Source organism: Pipra filicauda, unplaced genomic scaffold (assembly GCF_003945595.2).
Source record: "Pipra filicauda isolate LSUMZ 115617 unplaced genomic scaffold, ASM394559v2 scaffold465_size509821_pilon, whole genome shotgun sequence".
In the NCBI taxonomy this organism is placed as follows: domain Eukaryota; kingdom Metazoa; phylum Chordata; class Aves; order Passeriformes; family Pipridae; genus Pipra; species Pipra filicauda.
In genome coordinates this window covers 299,078-323,860 of record NW_024104604.1, presented here as the reverse complement: position 1 = coordinate 323,860, position 24,783 = coordinate 299,078, and the positions used below count along the sequence as shown (strand labels likewise).

Genomic DNA, 24,783 nt, shown 5'->3' with positions numbered 1-24,783 from the left:
CTCTGCCTGCTTTTTTAAATGTCACAATCTTTCCTGTATCCCTTGTGCCCCAGGTTGTGAGGGTACCATGGGCACCTTTCCAGCAGGGATGCACAGAGTGATGGGGAGCAGAGCTAGCATTTTCAAAGGAAGCTCAGGAAATCTTTATGGAGAACTTGGTGAGAATTTGGCACTTGGCACCCTTTTGCTCTTTTGAAAGTCCCACCCTACAGGAACAATCTAAACAAATGTATGCCCCAATGCTGATAAATCCCTTTGGAAAGATATCAAAGAAAATCTTTCTGGGTTTGGAGACCTTTGAAGAAAGGGAAATATCCTGCCAACCTGACGCTGAGATCTATCTTGTTCCACCATGTGGTCCAAATCATCGAGAGTCCTCCACAGCTCCCCTTCCTCCTTGGGGCATGGAGAGCAGCACTGCCTCACTGAAGAAAGGGATTTGAGGGCCAAGAGGACAGCATAATTTGAGAAAAATTCAAATGAAAAATTACTTAACAATGGAAGTTGTTACTGTGTCTAAAAATATCTCAGTGAGTCAGATTACTGAAAACAGCAAAGCTACGGAGCAAACTCCACAGCCTCTTCTCAGCAGTCAGCTGGCTTCATTCACCAGCTTGGCATCTCTTTCCCCCTTATGTTTTTAATATCATGAGTAGGGTCGACAGTAAGTTAATGTTTAATGGGTTGCCCTGTACAGTTCTGGGTGTTTACACATTCTCCAACAAGCCAAATTTGTAGAGCAAATTAAAAGTCTGTAAGATCAGGACAGGCGAATTACAGGTATTTGTTGCTCAGAAGGTATCGCCTCATTCAGTCCTGCACAGCCCCCAAAATAAACGGTTTCAATTATGTTTTCACCTTCCCCAGCAATATTAACACCTCTTGCCACTGCTGGCCAGGGCCATCCCTCCTTAGTCCGCATCTGTTACGGCTCTGTGCACAAGCACTTCCTGGGAATGTGCAACCTTGCACGGCACCATGGTCCCAGGGTTTCTGGGTAACCTATTAAACCCCCTGGCACAGGATCAGGCTTGCTAGAGAAGCATGGGAGAAGGGAAGCTGGGGACTATGGTGTTGTCAATGCTTTCTTATACTAATGAGATGGGTGGGTGTGAACCCTCTCTTCCACTGACCAAAATATATAAATAGTGAGAGTTTTCCATCCCCCAGTGGGCAACTCACTGCTGAGCAAGACATTCCCCACTCCACAGCAGAGGGCTCTTGCTTGGCTTCCCCAGTTTCATATGTGGGTGACTTTGCTCTGTTGGTCTAAAGGTCCCAAGACCCCTCCCTCCTTCAGAACCAGCCCAGGTAGGACCCTGCCTGCCCTGTGGGCAGCTGTGAGGGAAGCCACCAAATCTCTCAAAACGCCATGACACCCAGGGGAGAGCAGGGCAGCTCAGAGATGCCGCCTTCCCCAGGCAACTGCTGTAAATTTGAATATTACCCACTCCACATGATGTTTTGGGTTCCTTGTGCACATTGCCGAGGTGTTCCAGGTGATATGACCCGAGGCGGCCGATATCTCCATGAGAGGCTGGGCACATGGTGTTGCTGAGCCCACCAGGAAGGAGCGAGCAAATCCCTTCATCCCACCTTGTGCAGGACAGCCAGCAGTCATAGTAACTTGGCACAGCAGGACCTAAGGAAACAAAATTGAATTTTTTTAGAAAATGGCCACATGTCTTGTGTTGTCAATGGTAAAATTCCCACTGGTGCTGGTGGGAACAGGATTGGGACGAGGCTGCACCCCTGTTCTTTCCCAGGCTCACGAGGATTTAAAATTCTGGATTTCAAATGATAGTTTATTTCTGGCTGACCTGTTTGGCTTGAACTGTTACATGTTTTCAGCTTATTTTTATTCTACTGTGTTAGTACACAAACCTAAGCAGGAGCAAGGCGTTAACAACACTGTTCAGCCTCTGCTGGCTGAACAGGCTGAAGTCCCCCAAATCCATGGAGATCCCCCTGTCCAGCTCCTCTTGGATCATGATGTTGTGAATTCACCAAGTGGAGGGAAGGGGTGAAGGCAAGGGCTCATTGGCACATCCCTCCCCAGCAATGCCTCCCTGTAGATCCAACACCCAACATCCCACCTGGGTGGTGGGGATGAACCATGGATGGTGTGTGAGAAACTCCTCACACACACGTTTGGATCAGTTGATGTCATTTGATGTCAATGGCAGGCTGTGACATTCCTCTATGTTAATTTTTTTCCCCTCCCTGCTATTTGAAGAGTGAGATTTTATCTTCCTTTTCCCACCCCCTTCCCGTCACCCAGTGCCTGTTCCACTGAAACCTGCCTTTCGGGTCAGTGTGCTGGTAAGAGATTAATTTTACACTACAAGAAACACCGAGCAGAGTATTTCAGCTTTGACATATGAGACGTCTGTTACAATATTGCAGTTTTTCTAAATTAAATATTAGGAAAAATTAAATTGTGGTCTGTATTCCTATGGAAAATATTTCTGTTCCAAACAGTCCCTCCACACTAAATGACTTAAGTAACTGAAAACACAATAAATATGCAGCAAGTTAAAAATCCATATTATTCAGGTTTTAAGGCTTATAACTAAAAGTAGTTTAATGTTTCATGCCTAATAATAGATTACTCCTATCACATTTCTAACCTTTATTTCTAGCAGCTTTGAAGTCCAGCCATATAAAGGCTGTTTGTAGAACCACACGAAAGTTAAAGCAAATATTACTCAGAGTGATTCATATGAACAAGAATTTGCAATGAAGGCAGAGGGGGTTTTGTGTCTGTATCAAAGGAAATTAAATGTTTGCAATATTTTCAGTTGATAAATGCATTAAAACATTTTAGTTGTGTAGTATGAACATCGCTGACATAAACAGACTTTGACCTGAAACAGATTGCATCAAGCTCTGTGGGGGAGGCAGCATTAAAAGAAATAAAAATAAAATAAAATAAAAAATAGAAATTCCTAGATTTCAGAATCTACCACAAGGTCACTGCAGTCCTTAATTAGCTGAATACATTAAGAGAAGGCTGGAACACAGATTCCATAAAGAGAGCAAATGTATATTTAATCCTCTGTTCTTTGCTTACAGATTACCCTTTCAGAGCGAGTAACCTTATTTTCTTTTTAATATCTATTTACCTTTTTGAGCTTTGCATAGCAAAGCAGGGTTTCTTTTTTTTATTTCCTTCCCACTGTTGCAAAAGAAATTAATTTGTTGCTAGTTGCTATGCATTGGCAGGATTTCTGCATAAAGAATGTAAGCCATCTATCTTTGTATTCGAGATATAGTTAATCTGGCAGTTAAAATACTTTGGAAACATTTTGATGACTTATCTGGAAAAGTAGCTTTGCATTTTCAAAGAAAACTCAGAACTGTATTGCAAGGGGAAGATAAAAGATATATGAAGTGTTTGTTCCAAGCGATACTATTCATTTAAAGATCAGAATGTAACCCCACCCAAGCAATTATTGTGGAAAAACAAGACAAAAATCCTTATACAGCTTTCTGACACGGTCTTTATTTGGGAAACAAAATAACTATATTACAGTTATAGTCTAATGGATTGCAAGCTGTTTTATTAGAGTCAGCTGAATCCTGTTTAGCATAAAAAAGAACTCTGTTTGCTATCAAGAACACATTTACATTAATATGACTTTGACAAAGTAAAATAAAATCGCATTAAGATGATGTAAGTAGATAAGACAATGAAATCTCTGTGAGATAGTTTTGGCACACCAATTATAGTCAAGTCCCTACAGGAAAGAAACATATTTTTACACCAAGTATCCATGTGTTTTTAAGTCGTAGAGTGGCCAAAATTAATCCCATGCTTAAGATATTTCCAGTCAGGGAAAAGAGAAAGTTTATTATTATTATTTTTATTTTTCCCTTGAAAGGTAAAATTTCTGATAAACTAAATTTTTATTTGCAATAATACAAACGAGTTTTGTTCTCCGTACTAGCCTGTAATCATCCTGATTATTGCAAGGGACTTTCCAATATAGAGCAGCTGAAAACAAGGTTTTAGATTACATGGTAATTTAGGAATGCATGAAAAGCCAAGCAGTCACCATAATAGAGCACTGCATAAAACTTCATGGCTTTTACAGCAAAACATAACATATGTTTTGTGATTCATTCAAATGATTTTTCAAGTTCTTTGGTCAAAAAATATGTCGACCTCTAGTATTGGTCCTATATTTAGGGAGCCTTACTCTTGAAAAACGACGACGACACTCCCCCCCCACTTTGATGTCTCTCCTTTTAGTTTGGTCATTAAAAGCTCGGCAGTGATGGATGGTGATAATGCTGTGGGTTTTATGAGTAATCAGGCCTTGGCAGCCACAATATTTCTTTTGTAGTGAAACTTTAATATTCCTTTGGCCGTGCATACACTTTTTCTGCTTTCGGGACTACATAGCGCAAGCTACTCACTAAGCATTAAAAAACAGTTATTGCCCAAAAGCTGGTGTTTTATTTAACACCTGACAGAGCAAAGCTTCCCCACCTTGGTCACTCAGAGCTGGCATGTAACAACCCTTCTGTGATCAGAGGGCAGGTATATATTCACAGGAGGAGCCCCTGGCAGGGTAGAGGGATTTTTTGGCTACGCCCCAGACAGGGCACCTCACACAGCCCCACTCTCCTCTCCCCCTTTCAACATATTTTTAGTGAACTTGCTGCAACAAACACCAGGTGTCTCCACTTAGCTGGGCTACAGCTTAAAAAAGGGGCCTGCTACCAAAATAATAAAAGAAAAGGGAAAAAAATTAGGGTTGTTCTTTCCATGGCTTCTAATCTGCCTGTTGCAATGCTGCATGCGAGGACGAGGATGTACAGACACGAAATATTCTCGTCCCAGGGTCATATTTTATTTTGTCACTCGAGACACCTCTGTCAGGCAAGGCAGGACTTTCCAGAGTTTGAAATAATCCAAATTCAATCACTTTAAAGCTGCTACAATATGCAAGTTCTGGCAGCCGTTTTAAATTAATGGAACATCAGATGTGCTCTGATCCTCTCAATTTCCTTGGGCAAGGGAAATTCTGCTGCGGTGGTAGCGGGAGGGGAAATATAGGGCTATCAGTAAAATAAATGTCAGCTTTTGTCTGCTGATAGAAAAATGCATACAGCAAAAAAAAAAAAAAAAAAAAACAACCAAAAACCAGAGTATTTATTGCTCTGTAATTAAAATCTATTTCCACATGCAGTAAGGATTGTCTTAGTGGTTTGGACAAGTGAGCACTGTGCAGTCTGATCCACAGGAAAGGACATTAAATTAAGCCAAAATACAAAATTGCTCTTTATTTGGCATTTTACAAATACAGCTCAATATTTTGCTTGTGTGTAGATATTTATTTATTGAGCCTGCTCATGTGTTTATCAATAAAAATACTAGAATGCCCACCTTGAAAGTCCAGTTCCAGGGCATTGATGGGCTTTTGGCAAGAACTCGGGATAGGGGGAGGGGAAGGGGGGGGTAGGAAGGGAGGAAATCTAAAAAAACTCCAAAGCAAGATGCCAGCCCATGGTTTGGAGTTTATTTAGAAAGTATAAACATTCATCAGGTTGTTCAAAAGGTTTGCAGACTTGAGAACCTTTTGATCAAACCTGGGCTGTGTTTTGAGGATACTTGCCCTGGAATATGGTTTTCAAGATGCAATTCAGTAGCTTTGTTTTTGAAATACACACAAGCCCAAAAATTCAAATCAAGGCTCTGAATCTTGCATAAAAGCACAAGCTTTTGTGGTGCATGGTTTTTGCTGATCTGTAGGGCTTATCACCCAGGGCTATATACTGGCTACAAGGACCCATGTTTCATAAAGTCTTTGTCCTGAAACAAAAATATAATACAAGCTGTCAGAGTTAAATTGAGGACAAGGTATTTCTCTAATTCTGATTTTTCAGTTATTTGCTTTATACAAGGAGAGCTTGGCTTCTTCTGTGCTAACTGGGACTCACATTGCCAGACAGCATGCTTAAAGTTATTTTTAAAAATGCTGGATTTTGAAGGCTCTTAAATCTTTTGAGGTAAATGAAAATAAAATCATAGTCTGGAACCTAACAGAGACTTTTAATCTTGATCTTAAAAGCATGAATCATACTACAGCATAGAGTAAAGCTATTTTCTGTCCTCTGCACTCACCTTCTCTACACATAGTGATATTTGATATTTATATGTGCCAATTAGAGCTCTCAGGTAGTCCCAGTACCTCCTGCCAAGCTCTGTACACAGTTACCGCCTTGCAGTCTATGGCTGAGATTTCTACAGGCTTGCTGCTTTTCTCATTTCAGTATGACATTTCAAGCAAGCCTGATTAAAACTAAGCAAAGCAGAAGCAAAATGTCTCAAATTCCAGGTGTGTAACATTATGGAAACAAAACCTAGACGGATTAGTCTCGGAGCATGAAAACTAGTGGCAAGGTAGGGGTGTTGCAATAAAATTACAGAAAAACTTGTCCCACAGCCACCCTGGAAAACCCGGCCATTGTTTTCTACCAGATGTGGTGTAGAGCCCCAGTTCAGCCCCAACACATCCTTGATAGCCCAATCCACTGGCTGGCTGCTCCAGTGGGTCTCAGAAGTGCAGCCAGCACACAGATGCCAGGATGAAGGAAGACCAGCTGAAGTATGTGGGTTTTTATCATATTTTCATACTATAAAATTCTGACTTAATGCTAAAAGGAGAGCATCCCCTCCCAAATCTGCCAGAAGAGGCGTCCCTTCCCTATGCCTGCCTGGAGCAGGGGTTAGTGGCTGCCAGGATGCTCCCTCGGGATGGGCACTAAGCAGGGGCAACAGGCACCAAACCCCAGGGCCTCTTTCAGTGGTCCCCAAACAAAGGCAGCAGTGAACTCAACTGAGGATGCTCTGCCAAGATACGCTGCCAAGCCAACTACCTGGCAGCTGCCAGGGTGCAGCAGCATGGCTGATGGCCCCTGGACACGGCGGGTCCTTCATCCCAGTGGTTTTCCCAATGGAGAGGTGTGGGAAGGGATATGCAGCCTGTCAGCGCCCTGTGGGTGAGCAGACACGTGCTCTGGTGGGAAGGGGTACTGAGGCCTTGAGGTATGCCATGGATGTTGTCAGATCAGGCTTCTATTCTCCAGGATCCTGCCCTGTTTTTTGTCTCAGAAAAGGCTGTGACCAGCAAGGAATTAATTCCAGTATTTGTTTACAAGTCCTACAGTCTCCTCCTGGTGAGTCTGAAGACAACACAGGATGTTTCTCACAGCTACACCGACCACCAAATCATGACAGCAAAAACAATTAAGATGGAAATTCATCCTACCTATATGAAACCAGGCACTGAATCCCCATGTGTCTGAATCCTTCTGTATTTGAAACCTTCCATTGCCTCCACTGGAGCTTTAAGGCAAAGAATTTGAAGATTTGTCCCTAAATAAAAAGTACCAAATTAATATAACAGCACGGTGAAGTTTCCATTTACTGCACACAACAGTCAAGCTATTCAGACTTATGGCTCCCACTGCAATTGTAATTCAGTTTCCTTGCTCATACATAATGCTTTTATCTACTCTGAATGGGGTTATCTTTAGTTCCTTAACAAGCCCATATAATTCAGCTGTCACAGTTTCCATAAGAACAATACCTTGGAATTTCCTGCTTTTAATTTGGACTAACTCCTATCTATAAGCATTGCATTAACAATGTTTCCAACTTGTGTGGTGACTATGAAATCAATCATTACGTACATGTTACATATACATTTATAACACTCAAGTGCCATTTGCAGAGGTAACACCTCAAAGTAATGTAAGGATCTTCTCTGGATAAATCCAACAGCCCCAGCTGGGCTGCCTCCTCTGTCTCAGGCTTTGCAGCTGGGATGTTTGCTGTGAAGGAAATTCTCCCACCCAAGCAGGCAGAGAGGACAGATATGAACCTGCTTCAAGTCCTGCCCTACCTTTTCTGCCACGAGGACTTCTCCTGTTGCCTGACCACAGGAAGATGGTGGTCCTCAGGACAGAGATGTCTCCTGGCACGTGCAGCAGCATCCCACCTGCTGCAGAAGTATTGGGAGAGCTCACCCAGACACCCCATTGCACCGAGCTGTGCCCAGCCTGTCAAGAGAGGTTGCTCTGTCTCTACTTGGTGAGGACATTTAGCAGCTGAGCACTGAGGCTTCCCAATCAGACATCCTATAGCACACTGACAAATGGCTGGTTCTATTTTTTTGCCTCCCCTACTCCAGGCCCATTCATTCAGTTCACTCCTTTTGATCAGACAGACCTAAACCTCAAAACATTGTCCCCTTTTTCCTGAGTGTGTCAGCTGATCTGACAGATGTTACCTTTCCCTAAACCACCTCTCTAGAGTTTCACCATTTGTTTTATGGCATGGAAGAACAACTCCAGTTTGACTGTGCTCATACTTGGCAGTTCCCCTGAGCTTCAGGAGACCAACAGCTCTTCACAGAAGTGCAAATTTTATCTCTCCTTTGCCCTCAAACCGCCCCTCCTACAGATCTGCGTGCCAAGCTGTCAAGGAAGGACATCAGGACACAGCAAAAGGCAAGAAAGATTCAATACATAAAGACCTGAAAAACACCACTTTCTAGGTTTTCTCCCTCAAAAGCACAGGTTCCCAGAGGTCAATATATGGCAGAGTGAAAAGTATATTCATAGGCTGAGCAGCCCAAGAGCGACATTTCTTACATCCCTTCTCCCCCCGGCTCCACATTTTCTTCTCATACCAAAAGTTTTCTAAAACTTTGCCTATGTTCTCAAACTAAGAATGTCCTAATTTGTGGAATAAAGAGAACTGGGGATGAAAAATGAGAATGACATAAGGCTGGGGTGGGTTATCTCCAGCACAGCTGTGGGGGGACCGAGCTGCACACAGTGGGAAAGCATGAAATGGCAGGAGCCCAGCTGAGGGGCTCAGGGCTACTTGAGCACACCCAGCACCACACACAGCCTAGAAGAATGTCAGCCTGGAACCCACTGTTGTTATGCTGCTTACAGGGAGCAGCTCTCACTCATTTCTCTATCTCCTGTTCACTTGTGATCAATGGTCTTACAGGAAAACAGCATCAATAATGAATAAGTAGCAAAATATGTGTTCTACCTTTGCAGCCCTGCCTATAACAAAGACCATTGGCTAGTCCAAATTACTTCACCTTAGTCATGTTGATTTTTACCAGCTGGGAATCTGACCCAGGTTTCCTCTGGTTCATGAGGGAAATAAACCATATAGTATCATGGCTGAGTTGATGATGCAGGTAGACCACAATTTCCACAAAACGTGGCTGGAAAGGTTGTTTGCACTGACCAGATGGCACAAGTGCAGTTTACCAAGTGAGAAAAGATTATCCAGCTACAGAGAGGCTGCTGCTGGCTTGGCTGGGGCTCTGGCACCAACTCGCTGCACGAACCCAAGCTTTCTAAAGAGTCTGTGAGAAGATGAGAATGCTGGTCCAAGGCTGGGCAGGCGCTGCCAGTGACAGAGCAGATGCATATGTTCCCAAGAATACTGAGGGGCAGCCTGGCACTCTGGCTAGGGCTGGAAGCTGCATGGCACATGCACATGCAGCCACAGCTATCATTAGGGCTTTGCTGCTTTGGCACCTCTTCCTAATTTACTTAATTTCTATTTATACCATTCTGTTTCTGTTTTGAGCCTTTATGAGATGCTGACATGTCTTGCGCAGAGCCAAACTTTGGAAGGAGGCTTTGGAAAGAAGTCATTTTAAGTGGGGATAAAAAGTGTCAGAGCACTGGGAAGGGCCATTCCCGAGCAAAGGGTGGCCCCTGTAAGTGCAAAAAGGCAACCGGACCAGTCCTTAGGACTAGGTCAGTGCTGTCCTGCCTGGAGATGCAGATCCCTGAGGGTTTATGGAATATACTTGTAGAGTCTGTGAAGTTTTCTGGGAAAAAACTAACCTTGTTGACAGCAGCTTTCCACTCCTGAGTCTGAAACTCCATTAGAAAATGGAGGGAGAGGTCTTCAAATCAAGGGAGGCCAAAACCTGCAGCGTAAGCATGTCCCAGCTCTGCCTCTGGAGTAGCCATTTATCGTGTCCAACTGATGAGTCCTTTCGAAATAAACCACCTAGTTATTGCAATCACACTGCAAACCATGGGCAGAGGGTGGGGTCCTTCGCCTCCATCTGTGACCCAGGGACTCATTTGTCATGGCTTGGCTGAAGGACATATGGGAGGAGCTCCTGAGGAGCAGCTTCTAGACAAAAGCTACACATGCCATGTCCAAACAGGGCTGATCAACAGTTTTGGTGGTTAGAACTCCAAGAGCTCCAGTACAAGCAGCAGATAGGAAGAACGTAGCTGTTGATGCTGACATGTTGCTGCCCTAATGGAATGATGATAAACAGCTGGAAATGCATGTGATGCAGTGGGATGGAGTGAACAATTTCAGGCTCACTGGAACATCGCAAATGAAAGGGCAATCAACTGAGGATGCTGAATTCTTCCTTTGCAAATCATTTGTGGGTTGTTTCACTGCTTCATAATGCAATGGGCATCAGTCCCCTGGCTTTGGGAAGACACACAGGGCAAGACTGAAGGCTTCCAGGCTGGTCAGGCCTGCACAGGGTCCTCAAAGCCTCCGACTGCAGCAAAAACATTTAAGGTGGATGAACATATTCAGGCAGAAGAAAAGAGAAACCCTGTTTCTCTGTTAGTGGATGACTGAGAAGATGCAGAATGGGTCCACATTAGAAAATCTTCCTTCTTGGAGGAGCTTCCTTTCTTCCTTTTTTTTCCCCCTGAATAATTACACAGTTAGCGACTCCTCTGTGCAGAGCAGTCCCAGGCTTCAGAGCACACTGCTACCTATACATTTCCAAGGCCAGGTGGGCACTGACAGCTGTAGGACATCACTTGAAGCCATTCCCCAGGGGGACCAGCTACTGAAGCACTGAAAGCCCTGTCTAGGGCTACCTTAAAACAGGGGAGCTTATTTCTGTATTTCCATGGATCTGGTGTTGTACTCTGCCATCAGCTTTAATTGTTGCTGCTCTGAAGGAAGCCTTTGTTCAGTACCACTGCCTACTTCACAGTGACATCATCCAAGGCTGTGTGAAAAAAAAGCACAGCCTGGAGTAGTCAGCCATGTGATGATGTATAAATAGCACTGACAGAACAATATTATAAACTCTATTGGTACAGCTGAGATAAAGCTCGCAAGTTGCTGATTCATCTAAGATATCGGCTCGAGGGATGGCATGAGGTTCAGCTACAATAAACCTTCTCAGCTAAAAGCATATTACTTCACCATGAATCAGCTCCTCAGATCTTTCATTCTCTTCAGAAAAGCACCTGTCTCTTCCTGCTTCAGTCCTCCATTACTGAACATGTGAATTATAGGGCCTGGATTTTATTTCTGCTTCCTTTATGCTGAAATACGCCAGTCAGAGAGTTCTCTAAGGTTTTATATACACATAGGAAAAGTAAAGCATTCCTAAAACTGCTTGCCAAGTGCTTGGTAACAGTAAGGTTTATGTTATTGTTCACAGCTCTGTTTCTACTTTGCCCACCACTAGAAAAACAAACAAGGGACCATTATTTCAATAAACCTGGAAATACTGACCCATGCTTCCAACATATCTGAGTATGTAATGACTAATTCATTTTATGGCTTTCAATAAGATACATGCAAAGTCAAGTACATATCCACATACAATGTTGTTTTAAAATGGACAAAATGAAACCTCACACACCATGCCTAGAAATACAGGAATTAAAGGAAAAAAAGAAGCCAAGCCATGGGTGACTTGCTCCTTGGAACACACCAGCAGCAATTATTCGTGCTGTCTCCCACATGGCCCATGAATTTTGCTCTCGTTGGATTTAGCTTTTGAAGTATCGGGACTGTAACATCAGCCACGTTGACACTATGCCCCCTCTTCACAGAAAGACCCTGGAGGAAAGTACATGGACTCCAGAACCAAAAATGGTACTAGAGTTGCAGATTCAGGGCAGCTGCTTTTGGGAAGCCGAGCCTCACACTGCAGCCCGAGCATGTGTCATGGTAAGAGCCATCTGCCCGGGGTAGGCTGCTAACTGCCCACAGCCACAAACACACAGGCAGCTCCAGGGATCCCTCTCTTGTGGCAAACTCTCACCCACAACGTGGCCATCATATTTTAGACACAATTAAAAGAGGTTTTAAATGTTTAACTTTCAGTTTTCCACACTACATCCACGTGGCCAAAAGCACCACAGATAACAAAAGGTAACTTGTGAACAGAAGGATAATGAGGTTTCTCTTCCTTCATGTTAGGCAAGCTCCTCTGCCATCGGTACAACACTGCTCAGTGCCTTGACTCGGGCTAATGAGCAGAGCCAGGAGGCTCCCAGCCTGCTCCCTCACCTCCTGCATGACTGTCTGTGCCTCCTAAAGCCTTCCCTTGCTTGTGCATCACCTTGTGATCATTACATAATGATGACAAAATCTCAGCAGTGCAGAAGACAACACTTCACCCTCTACTATGAATACCTTCACTCTGGATCGCCATGGACTGCAGGTGACAGAAATAAGCTCTAATAAATGCAATTGCTTTGCAGTTTAGCACCCACGATTGCACATACTAGTAACCTACTAAATTTCTGTGTGACAGCAACCTAAATCCACGCTGTGTTCCTCCACAGTATGATCCTACAGTGTGATCATCATCCACATGAGCACCAACTACATGGACATACCTGCCCCATTAGAGCAGCTTGCTTGGTACAAGCAGAGCTCTTCATCTGCTGACTGACTCTCACTTTGCATCAAAGCCGCTCGTTTAGGACACTAAAATGAGCCAGGCTTATACAATTATGGCACTTTATATTAATTTTTAAAACTTGCAGATCTTGCAATCTGTACACATGGGAATAGTGACAAATGTTACGATGACAGAAAAGAGTTATATTGGCTGGGGTTTAAAAGTAAGGAAGAAGGAAAAAGAAAAATCTCACCCTACCACTGTCAAAGGCACTACATGTATCTGGTTTTGCATACATCTTTTGGTTAGCAGCTTTGCCTTTCTGATAGTGAATTAATTAGCTAATGTTTTTACGAGCACGAAACCAATAAAATGGTGTGAGGGAAAATGACACTAAAAATCCCTTGTTTGCTCTTGATGTGTTTTTACATTCACTAAATCCTCCTTGCTCTGCCCAGAGAAGACCTTTGCTGCACTGAATTTCAGAGAGCAACGCCAGCAGTGATCCCACATATCTGTTGCTTATGTCAACCTCCTTCTCCGGGGTGAGCGGCACTGGGAAGGGCACCCTTTGGAATGCCACTGTGCTGCTGTGCAGTGTCTCAAAGAATGCACAGCTCTTGTGTTGTTTTGGCTGAGGCTGCTGGTGATCAACAGGCTGAGGTGCTTTGCAGAGAGCACTGAAGTGACGCTCAGTGATCTGCATAAGCAACACATGTTTTATATTATCTACATCCCCTTTGTATTCCAATTGCATGTCAGTACTGGTAGAACTTACTCCCGCAAAGACCAGCTCCAGCTTTGAAGCTCGGGACAATAACAAAATAACCTGCTATTTGTTTATGTTAGTAATAAAATCTACCATCAACTACTTTTTGGTCATGGCCCTAACAAGAAGGCTGGCCAAAGGAAACCTCCTCAGTGAACAGGAGATGAAGGAAGTTGACTGTGGATTTTCTAAATCTAGTCCAAGAAGCTGATGGTTATGCCTCAAGTTTTCAATTATTTTAGACCCCAGCTTTCCAAAAGACTGCTTGGAGGACAAAGAGAGAATGTAGCACTCACTTCTTCTCAGGATAAAGGTTTTGAGAGATGGAGCAGAGCCAAACACTACAATTACAGTTTTACTGAACCATCAGAAGCAGCCAAGGAGCAAGGACACATGCACTGCCTCAGCATGGCAGGCTCTCCTAGTTACTGTCTTCCCCAGGCATCCCTCTCTGCTTCTCCTCTGACCCTGCCTCTACTCCTTCTGCCACATGGTCAGCCCTGTGGATTATCCCATGCCTTGGGGCTGGAAAAATGTGTGCCCTCGTACTGTACTGTGAAGCCATCTGGGGGACTGCAGTTGCATGTGCAGAATCACCAGATAGTTTTGAATTGAGATTTTTTGGTATACATATATATAACATAGCAATGCCACTGCAACTATAGGCATGGTACAGGAGAACAGATCAAGAGTACCTTTTGTACATAATCAATCCTTATGCATTAGTGCTACATTTCTGAGGTAGAAAAAGGCTGGCTTATAAAGCACACCTACGCAGACAATTTCAACTTTTGGCATTTCTTCCCCAGTATCTCCACCACTGGTGAACATGTGAAGGGAATGTTGGCTCACCACGGCCTGGCTTAAGGGATTTTATAACAGAGCATCCCAATAACACCATAAACTTACATCTAAGACTTCTAATACAGCAGCACAATTTATTCCCATTCCCCATTTAATGGAACCTTTCTGATTGTTTTCACAGCATTCCAAGGGTTGGGTTTTTTTTCTGCTGCATGAAAGGGAAAAGCTCCCTGAGGGGTTCCTGAAATGCCTTGTGAAGTTGATGTGACTTATTCTATCATCAGGAGAATGATAGGGGAATGAATGTCTTTTTTTTTTATCTTCAAGTTTCTTAATATTCAGTCCTCATATGGCGTAAGGGAGTAAACTCTCAATTACACAAAGGCAAATACCAAGAAATCTGTCAAAATCAATAGAGTTATTCTGGACACCTGAGTAATTTGTCCCTTGGTATGATTCAGTCTCCAAAATCCACTCTGAATATCCATAATAACTGTTTGCTATTCATGTCCATTTTTAGCTCTGTTATAATTCTGATTTTCTTCCATGTTTCACAAATAACTTAAGTCAGTTTCTTTCAGATGATGCTGTTTCCCCAACTTGGCTTCCCTATGAATAACCTCCATCATCACTATGCTACTTTTGCTCGAATGTTTCATTTTTTAACAATAAACATCTATCCCAGGTGCCTTATTTTCAGCTTCATTAAATGTTTTACTAGTTCATCTTGAGTCATGTCAATATTTACCTTGGACACAGTTCCGTATCCTTTAGTTTCTAATACCAAAATTCTCCAGACAAGCTTATTGTTCCTGGCTTGACTTCTACGAGTCACAGCTTAAAACTTTTTTTGATGTATTAAACAAGATGCAAATTCACTCAGCCATTTGCTTTGCTGCCTGCTGCCAGCTATGCCTATTCCAAACATCCCTGAACTGATTGACTCCAATTTCTGAGCACACACAGGCCCCAAACCTGCACTCAGTTACCCTGAGCTAGTTTCAAAGCCATTTAATAACAGCAATTAGCAGAAGAGAAAGCAGAAACCAGATATCAACCTCTTGGCTACAGTACCACAACAGACCATTTCTACTGACCTTCTGCATCCCAGAGAAAGGGTGTCAGGAAACAGAAGGGGTTGCCAGCTCCTGCACCATTTTATTGGCCCTCACTGAGCAAACCTAGATGCTCTTCTCACTCCAGCTCTCTCCCCTGCTCCTGATCAGCAAGGCTGACTTGTGCTGAGCCATGCAAGGGATACCTGAGGCATCTCAGTGTGCTCATCCCCAAGCACTCCTGAGCTGCTGCCCACAGAGCCATCCGCATCCAGGCTGCTCCTCACTGCTGTCAGCACACTTGCTTCAGAAAGGTTGTTCTAAACATGCATGAGACAACAGAGAACAAAAGTTTGAGAAGTGGAATTTCCTTGGTTAATTTCTGCATCTTTACACTGAGTTTACTTCAGGTCCTTTTTTCAAAGCAGTAGCACAAAAAAGGGTAGTTTGAGGTTTGATGTATTTATATTTTATATTCAGGTACTGCACTGGAATAAAACATTTTGAATTTTATATTGGATATAAAAAAGAAAAGGTGTCAAGCTGGGAAGGTGCTTTGAAAATAACAAAGGACTTTATGTGGGATTGTTTGAGGTCATTCTATCTGTTGTTCCTGACTGTATTTAAATTCCTCCTTCCAGTTTGAAATGCCTTTGTCACTCACTGAAAGCAGCAGTGTGGATGAGCAGGGCAGCTGGGAACACACCACAAGGGGATACATGGGGAAAAAAGCACTCAGATTTTTGGACATCTCCAAAGCGAATATTATACTTGTGCCATCAACCCACATTCGTCAAGAGGTGTCAACACAGCCTAGAGAAGCAGTGGGCCATGTTCTTGTGAGAGGGGAAACGATTTCATATCATGCCAACCTCCCTGAGCAAGATAATCCCAGGGGCAGGTCAAGGAGATAGCTTTAGATGTTATCCCAGGTGTGCAACAGTGTTTGGCAGAAATCCAGGATATTAAGCTGAGTTCAGAGTGCAACTATGTCAGTGATGGCCACACATCACTGTGTGGCTGATACATGGAGCTAGTTTTGAAATCCCTTGCTTGGGTGCTTTGGCAATAGCAGCACAAGTGAATAATTGCTGCAGTGAGCCCACGTGCCATTGCCACCATCCCAGAAAGAGCCTATCCACACAGCTCATATTTCTGTGCACCCCTGACCCCACTGCAGCTCACAGACTGCTCCCCTGTGCTTTGTCCAAAAGGGCTGTACTGCCAACAGGACAACTGAGGGTTTATTGGGTTTTGAAAGAATTTGCTCAACTCCAAAGCAGAGGTGGTTATTTTCCTCTTTTGGAATCAGCAAGAATCAGAGATAGAGATGTGAGCTTGAAATGGGGCTATTCAAATTCCTCTCTCTGCCCTATGTCCCCTGCACATAAACTCCAGTGGAGAAAAAAGCCGCTTGAGAGACCACTGTCTCCCACAAACACACGGAGCCAGAAGATAAAAGGGAATGGTTGAATACTAGATTAAATACAAGTTTCATGTAAATGATCACTTACAGACACCTAATAAATGATTCTGTGCAATGCACTGTCAGAGATCTTGCTCTACCATTTTTGTTTTGCATATGTATTTAGGAGCTTTTTCCCCTTAGAGGATAATGTTCAGGTTTTAAAATTTATTTTTATCTGTCACTACATTCATCTGTCACTCTGTGAAAGGGCTTCTTTTTTTAATAAAGTGTCTTTTTTTCTTTTTAATGTGCTCCTGTATCAGAATGGAATATTTAGGATAAGCTCTTTCAACTGCAGTACTGCACAGGATGGGATGACATGTAGGAAGGCAGCTTTTTATAGAGTATGATCTCTTTTGACCCAAACAACTAATCAGAGTTTTAGAGTTTTTGTATTTACCCTGGCTGGGGACTTCACTGCAAATCCCTCTGCTCCTAAGCACAGTCTTCATTTCCAGAGCAAAGGAGGAATCCACCAGGGACAGAGGCTTTGCTGACAGACCCCCAACGCTTGTTGGCAAGAGTGTTGGCCCAAAAGCTCTCAGAATGAAGTTTTAATTTGATCTGGGTTTTTTTCTGTTGGGTTGGGTTGGGTTTTTTCCTCTCCATTATGCCAGGGGTGCTACTCTAAAAAAGCTACAAATTGCTCCTTTCAGAGCAAAGGTTTTTGTCAGGCTCTGCTAGGCACCATCAGATCTCATCCCCCCACTGCTCTCCATCCCACCTTCCAGCTAGAGGGTACCTCAGGCAGTGGAGCTGCACCATTCCCACCCTCACCTCCTTGTCTGGTGCAGCTGAGAAAATCCCCCTCCAAGGTCCAGCCAGTGTGCTGACTGAGGCACAGAGATCAGCTCCATCCTTCCATCTCTGCTTGGAATACGGACTGGAGAGAACAATACAGGAAGGGACTACAAGGAACACAGACTGCCGAGGATCCCCATCCAAGCCTCACGTTCCATGTCGTTGCTGTCCTGGACAGCCACCTGAGCCAGCTGCTCACCCAGAGTCTCACTCATGTCTGTACACCCAAGCCCCTGTGGCCCCAGAGGATGCCCTTCTCTGCTCTGTGCTGTCTCAATATTTCTTGTTCCAAGTTTTGTAGATTTGTGACCAAACTAACATCAGGTTACTGTGCCCTGATCAATCTGTGTGTTTGCTTCCTCTCGTTCACTCTTTGCCTGTATACCTTCGATTATTTTTTCTCGCAATTATTTTCTCTTCACATCAAAATCCCTGGAAGCATTACGATAATTTTTTCCTGCTGCTCAATATGAGCATTTTATTTGCTAAAATCCACTTGACCTTTTGAACAGCACAATGGCTTTACAGGTAGTATTTCACACAGGGCCCATGATTTCAGTGCTGATTGCAAGACAGAGACATGCCATCCCACCTGTTTGACTCCTGCTTTCCCTGCAGCTCTGGGAATTTCCATTTCACTCATCTTCATTCCCACCAGCCGTCCTGCATTTGGCCACATGATTGCTTTCCTCCTGGAACAGAGGGGACAGTCATTCAGCCTGCAGGTCATACCTAGATTATCTTTAATCACTGTGCAGCTTTGCTGACCGCAATCTCATTTCTTCTTTCAGAATAAGGGAAAAACCCTCCACAAAAAGACAGGGAGTGCAAAGATGCTTCTGAATTAGTCACTGAAAAAAGGTTCAAGGCTCAATTCTTATTACCAGTCTCTCCAATGGAAACACAGGGTGACTCCAGTAAAATCAGTGGGACTGCAATGGTGTAGCCAAGATCCAGATCAAGATATAGGTTTGGGAATATGCTGCTCTGAGCATTTCTTTTTATTAGACATCTCATCTCCTGCTTCATGAGTTATTTTGAAGGTTTACTGTATCCAAGTAGGAGCAGGAGTTCAGATTATGAACTTTGATCGCTCATGGTTTATTCAATATTTTTTATAAAGTTTGAAATGGTTCCCTTCCATCAAAGAATGTCCCCTTTGATTAATCAATTGAATTTGATTTTTCCTTCACAGAGAATACAAAGCAGTGTACTCCTTTGCCAGTTGTTTACAGGCAGGTTTACAGCACACAACAGAACAATTATTTTCTAAGTATAAGAGCTGTGATCAGAAATGTTAATAAACTACTCGATAATGCAGCATCTTTTCTTTCCTTAAAAAAAAAAAAGCCAAACAATAAGGACATATCAAGCTATTTTTAATATAATCTGCATACTTTCCAAATAACATATTCAGGAAACAGAGTCATCTTAAATGGCCTTCTTCACATTTACAGCTGTAACAGCTGCAGTAGCAGTTCTGTCGGACTTGATTTTATTCAGTGTGCAGGATCAACATAAAATCTAGGCTGAAAATTAAAGGGAGTAAATGTCCCCCTGACAGTCAAGAGAACGGTTTTGGTCCAAGAGTATTTCTGGGCACAACTCACTTTCAAAAGCAGCTTTGTCATCTGTGCCTGGCGTAGTCCCAATAAGTACTATTATGATTTGTTACATTTTCTATAGAAACGTGAGGCCATTTATTAGCCCCAAGGTATTGTACTGAGCTTCAATTATGTAATAGGCATTATCCTGCTGAATAGCCGAAGCTTTGTAAGAAAGTTTTAGTTCTGGAAAGAAATGTACAAGGTTCTTAAATGATTTCGAGGAAGATCAAATTCCCCCTTTTTTTGTTAGTTGAAAGAGGAAAGGTCCCTTCTTGATATAAATCATGAAAAATTTGAATAGACTTTCTTCTAAAGAAAAACTCCTTTTTCTTTGAAAGCCATTGATAGCTTGGGATTCAAGCAGAAAAGAATAAAAGAAGAAATAATAATTTCTTCCTAGAAGAGAACGCGATAGGTATGCTGCCAAATTAGCAAGATTTTAATTTAATTATAAGCGAGGAGTGCACGTCTGATTTTCTTGCTTATGAGCGAGGAACAGGGGTCTCTCCCATGCATGGAAGAGGAGGGGGCAGGTCCTCAGCTGGGTTAAGCCCTCCTAAGGCTCCCTTGGTGCTGTGTTCACAGCCCATGCACAGCCTGTCGAGCTGCCCTTCATGGTTCAACAATGCAAACAACTGATACCTAATCAAATCCCAATAATTCCGGCTCCCCTGAGCCATCTGCACCTCTCAGACTTGTCAAGATTAACTACCATAAAATAACTAGTTAACTAGTTACCTGACATCCACAAAATACCTGTTACCTGACTGCCGTAAAGTAACTAATAACCAGTCATTGGGCATCACCCTCCTTCTATTGTCCCTTAGAGTTTGTTTAAAAGAACGCGTAGATTTTAAAAGGCACTGACATCTAAATAAAAATTGATCAGCTCCAAGCAATTTCACCCTTCACAAGCCATTTTACATGATTGAAGGCTTCAGCTCCCAGTTCTCAGAGGCTTCTCCAGCTCTCAATCACATATGAATTTTCCCCTGCTCTCTGTCAACAACAGCCAGACACTGCAGTTCCTGTAACTACCAGGTAAAAGTTAGTCCAGCTGTTGCATCTGACTTTTAATATTTTTAAACTAATAGCAAATACCCCCAATGCACACAATGCAAGTACAACACACACATGCAACAGCTGCTCTGCCTCATAGCAGTAAATGCAGTTACTCCTAGGTATTCTAAGGAAATGGAAAAGCCATGTTCCCAAGGCTGACAGATTTCTGAAATGATCTTTCTCTAATGTATGCTCAGTTTAACTGGTATTTTAGTAAAATGACTCTAGCTTTATGCCAGCTGAATAGAAAGCAGAAAGTAAATCAACAAGCTTTTTTCAGATAGAATTCAGTATCGCAAAAATTCACAACCAAAGGAAATGTGCTGCTGAGGCTGCAGACCTATTACAAACCCAACCAATTCAAACATCACTGCTATGACTCAGTGTGACTACAGCCACTGCATAGGAAGCATAGGTGTGCTTGCATCTATGTTTTGCCCTCTGTGAAGGCAAGGAAGAAGAAAGAAGGGGACAGCAATAGGTTTTAACCACAACCATGCCACCCCCTGGTTATTTTTGCAGTATAAATGTTATGTATGGATGAGATGCATTTGCATTTCATTCACCAATTCCATGCAGAGAAGCAGTTAAGCGCCTTTATTTTTCACAGTAAGAGAAAAGAAGCTGGATTCCCAGTTTATCTTAAAAAATGTGAACTGAAGTAAAATGCATGTGCAAGTAGCATGTTTCTTGCATCAAGGGAAATAAGGCATCAAGCCAGAACCAGATCTTGTTTGCCACTATGTAAACGATGAGTAAGTCTGGTAGGGTCAGCAGAGCAGCAGCAGAGTCACATGAGTCACAGCACGCTGCTCTTTGGAAAGATTGCTCCATGGCTAAATATACCATTACAGTCGCCTCAAGAAAAGCTCTGCGTCAAGTTCTAATAAATGCTGGCAGTGATGCTGAGCTCTGAGCAACCATAAAGCCAAAAGGATGAATAGGAATTAACAAGTGGCCTTAAAAACATATTGAAGAGAATGGGAGTTTTGTCTGTGCAAGAACTGAAGAATGGTAGTGAAAATCACGACCTAATTTTTCTGCCACCCAAATTTAGCCACCTTTCAGATGGGTCTGGGGAACAAAAAAAGTAGAAAAGGAAACAAAATTTTCATCAGAATTGAAGCACTGGAAATACTGCCAATCTCAACAGACAAAGTCTGTACAAGTTAGCACTCAACTACGTGTAAACACAGAGTTAGTTTCACTACAATTTTTACCAGGCTTGTCTCAGTAAATAATGACTTGCTCCTCCCAGGGATATGCATTAAGGAATCTACAGTTATCAGTGAACAGGGACAGCCACACCAACACAAGCCAATCCAATATCCCATCTCTGTGATCAAGCAAAACAGTAATTCCAATAAATACCCCTTATATCTCCATCCGATACACACAGTGCTGAATCTGGAAGAGCGAGAGCTCAATAAACCATAAAAGAGATGCCCTTTGATCTTTTCTTTTTTCAGTGGGGTCATAATTTAGTGCTACCACAACAGTAGTTTCAAGTAACTAAAACTGCTTATCAAATGTAGGTTTGCATTCTCTATCAACAAAGTCCTGAATTAGAAGAGATTTTGTAATTCCTTATGAATTGCTCTCCTACCTAGTCTTTCCACTGGAAGTCTGATTAAATGAGTATTATTTCTTCTTAAGTGGTTTTACAGGTCGTTTATCTTAGATTTATGAGTATCAACCTACTTTAGAAGGTATTAGATAGCTTTAACATTTGACACGTATTCTCTAAATCATTTACAGTGCTCTCCATTTGCACTAGACGATCGGTAATCTTCTCAATATTACGTTTTATTGACAATGCACCATATAGAGTCCTTATTATATGGTAATGATTTAAGATAGGTGCAGGACTGGGAACTAATAAATCCAAAAGCTCATTTTTGATTGTTGACACAGAGCTGAGGAATAATGTGCATCCACCTAAATCACTCTATTTCTCAATAACATCACACACATACGTGTTTAACCCATCTGGAACATAATGCAGGGATGTGCAAACAGATCCTAATTCTTGCCTTGAGCCTGATGGACTTGTGTTTAAAGCTCTGTATGTACTCAGAGAAAACCACCAGCGGATGTGAGAGTCCCCTGCGGAGTGGAAGCACCTGCATCCACCTTTCAGCGTGTGGTGGGAGGAGCAGGGGGCTCAACTTGGGTCTCCTGGCTCCTGAGCACATACCCAGCTCCCCCAGCTCATCACACGCTTCTCCTGCTACTCCAGCTCAAGCACACCTCTGTCATATCTGAGTCATGCCAAGGTAAACATGCCTGCTGAGATCAAGAAGCATTTTGTCTGAGTAGGGAGTTAGTAAAACCGAGATTAAGGGCTTAAAAACCATCCCTGTAATTTATATTTGGGAGACAATATTGAAAGCTGACATATATAACAAAGACATAACTTCATGTAGCCCTACACAGTAATAATTTCACAGAAATATTGGCATTCATAGTAACTAAATTCACATGAATAATTGATTTGACTACTTCAATAGAAGATCAGCCCCCATATCTATATTACTCAGAAAATCAGAGCAGAAAATAAAAAAATTAAAGCGAGAGTCTTTGGTAGCGAATGAACATCTCTCCACTGAGTTCTACAGAATTAAAGTCTCATCTGCAAGCCTGTAATCCAAAGGTATGTCTTTGAAATGCAGTCAAGAGATCTGTATTAGTTCTGCTTTTATAGTATGTCCCTGGAAATGGTTTCTGGGGCATCGGAGCTGCATGATTCAGCCATTTGTTAAGTTGAAATGTGACATTTCAAAAAAAGGCTGGAATGATCGCAGAGCAAAACCAGCACAAAAATCTGAATCCCTCTTTTATCTAAACAGCCGCCTGGTAAGGAAACTCTAGTGAAAAGCTGGTGTTAGTGGCAAAACTGCCCGGTGACAATTACACACAACCGTAATTGTGAACAGCAGGGAAGTACAGGAAAGAGGCGGCTTTCTCTCGTCTTGCTCATTCAGAGAAACAATCCAAAATCCTACCTCAGGCTAGGGGCTTGGCACGCCCAGTCAGCTGTTTACAAATGAAGTCAGTAATAGAGGAACTGGTCCTACTAAACACTGAGCACTCCAAACTCCAATCAATATAAAACGTGTCATTCAAAGTAATGCAGTGAGCATCACTGTTACTTTGTCTGTCTTTGGCAAGACCAGGCACAGATTTACTGGGAGAAATGAGGAGAAAAATATACCAAACCAAAACCATTATCCTCCCCAGTACCATACACACACTTTTGCCAACACAAGGGACTGCCTGCAACACCCCACCTACTACTGCACTCTCAGGCCATTTACTAACGTGCTGCCAAACAGCAGAAACATCACAAGTTCCATTTTCCTCATTAGTGGAGCCAACCACATTCTGCAATGTGCCTATCTACATATTTTTAAACTTGTTTCATTCACTCAGTCCCTAAATCAGCAAAATTTAGCAATCTTCAGCATGTCTCTGCAATGAGTGAAATTTCTTTTACTACTGGGAAGAAGGGAGGAGGTCAAGAAGGCTTGGGAAAATTTGTTAGCATGATCTGTAATATGAATTTGGCAGAAAAGAAATTGAGAACATTTCTTTGGAAAAAAATCAAAGGGCAAAGTTTTCCTCTCGGAGTTGTGTGGTAATTCATGACTTACATGCTCCAAAGAAATTTGCTCTGATGATTAGAATAGTAAACTATTCGCTGTCTGCCTGACAGACCAAAGATGGCCATTTTTCCTCCCTTTGTCAGTATCTTTCTGTTCAGGCAGGGCCATGTGTGTGTCCCTTGACACACAGATAAAGATTGAAGGATGCATCTCTGCTACAGAGGATTAATCCAAGTTAGATACGGCATGAAATGAAACGACAAACAGTAACAACGCAGGTAGCGAAAATTGTGGCTCATTCTTGCAGAGACTGACACGTGCTCTCTCTTACCTGGATCTCAGCTGCTCTTGCTGTATGTGAAAACTCAGTGTCTTCGTGGTTACCCACTCACTCCATCTCAACGCACACAAGCGACCAGCAAAGCTGAAGATCTTGAAAGCCTCTGAGATGAGGAAACTTGAGCCTTCGGTATCCACTGCAGCTGGGGTTAATCAATGACACAAAATTACAGTGTGGAACTTCTTGCCATTGAATAGTGGGGTGGGCAGGGGCACAACTGAGGTCAAGAAAGGACTAGAAAAACTCACAGAGATCATGTCCTTTGATTTCAACTCACCACAGAGTCTGGGTGCATACTTTGGCTCCACAAGTTTCTAAAGCATCAATCCGTGGAAGGGTGTGCCTTCATTCAGTGGAACAGGATGCCCTGCTCCTATACTCTTCCCTAAGCTTCTCCCATAGGCAGTGCCAAAAGAAGGACCCTTGGATCCTGCTCTGTCCCAATATGACATTTCTTATGCTACAATCAATGCAATCATAAAACTAGACAGGAAAATTGTCTTGATCGGAGTTTTAAAGACATGATATTAAAATGTCAAGAAAATGTTGCGTGAGACCTCTTCTGAAAGGGCTAAAAAGAGATAAAGTAAAA

The 24,783-nt window shown here is 42.7% G+C and overlaps 1 long non-coding RNA gene across 1 annotated transcript; it reads right to left on the bottom strand.

Annotated features, from left to right (window-relative positions):
• Positions 1-509: 509 nt before the first annotated feature.
• Positions 510-24,261, bottom strand: LOC113984421. Its single transcript, XR_003539501.2, has 4 exons — positions 24,183-24,261; positions 18,170-18,269; positions 7,281-7,387; positions 510-1,642 (listed from the first exon to the last, which is right to left on the bottom strand). It is a non-coding gene; the product is annotated as an uncharacterized LOC113984421 (long non-coding RNA).
• Between the last annotated feature and the right edge of the window lie 522 nt (positions 24,262-24,783).